Source organism: Zootoca vivipara, chromosome 2 (genome assembly GCF_965207765.1).
Source record: "Zootoca vivipara chromosome 2, rZooViv2.hap1.1, whole genome shotgun sequence".
Lineage (NCBI taxonomy): Eukaryota > Metazoa > Chordata > Lepidosauria > Squamata > Lacertidae > Zootoca > Zootoca vivipara.
In genome coordinates, this window is record NC_142584.1 from 63,463,315 (window position 1) to 63,464,398 (window position 1,084).

Below are 1,084 nucleotides of genomic sequence, written 5' to 3' on the forward strand. Positions count from 1 at the left end.
TATGGGGAGCCCGGAAAAAATTAATAATTACTGTGTTTCTCATATTTTAAGGCATCCCTAAAAAATAAGGCATGGCAGGATTTTCCAGACCTGGCGAAATATAAGGCATACCCTGAAAATAAGACATGCTGGTACGGTATGGCAGGGCACGCCGCGCCAAGTCCCGACCCAGCGGGACCCAGCAAGGGCAGCAGTGCGCGCTTTGCCGAGCCCCGACTGAGTGGGAGCTGGCAAAGGCAGCAGCCCGCCGCCGGCTTGGAGCTCGAGCCGGCAAAGGCAGCAGCGGCACTTTGCCGAGCTCCACCGAATCGGGTGAGAATTGCGTTCGTACCCCTGCCTTGCAGCCTCCGACCCTTCACCCAGGGCGTTCACACATGCATCCCCACCCCCGACCCGCATCCTCGTCTACCGGTACCTGAAAGCTGCGCACGCGGCATTCCAGCACAAAGCCTCCAGCCAGCGTCGGAAGAGGAGAAGGAGGTGCCGCCAAGAAACCCAGAAAGGGGAGGCGCAGCGGGAAGGAGGAGGAGACCGGCGGGCAGGGATCCGGAAAGTTGCGAGCGACTTCCTGCTCCCCCCCACAACGGAGCAAAAACCAGCAAAGGCACCAGCCCGCCGCCGGCTTGGAGCTCGGCAAAGCGCCGCTGCTGCCTTTGCCGGCTCGAGCTCCAAGCCGGCGGCGGGCTGCTGCCTTTGCCAGCTCCCGCTCAGTCGGGGCTCGGCAAAAAATAAGACGCCCCCGAGTAAAAAAAAATATAAGACATGACTTATAATATGAGAAACACGGTAGGACTGTAATTTGTTTTTTTAAAAAAAATAGTTTATTGTTTTTGATTGGATTATGATTATGGATATGTTAATTGGCTGTTTTTATCGGAAAATTAATAAAAATGATTTAAAAAATAAATTAATAGCTTGCTAAAGCAACTAATAGAGTAGAATTAATCTAGCACATGCACATTCACTGTGTCTTTAAAGAGAAAGAGAAGTCACCCACTCAGAAGCAACCAAGTCTCCCTCCCCATTTCCAGTGGTGGAGGGCATGGTGGTGTGGCAGTACTTATCTGTCCCCTGGAGAGCTGAA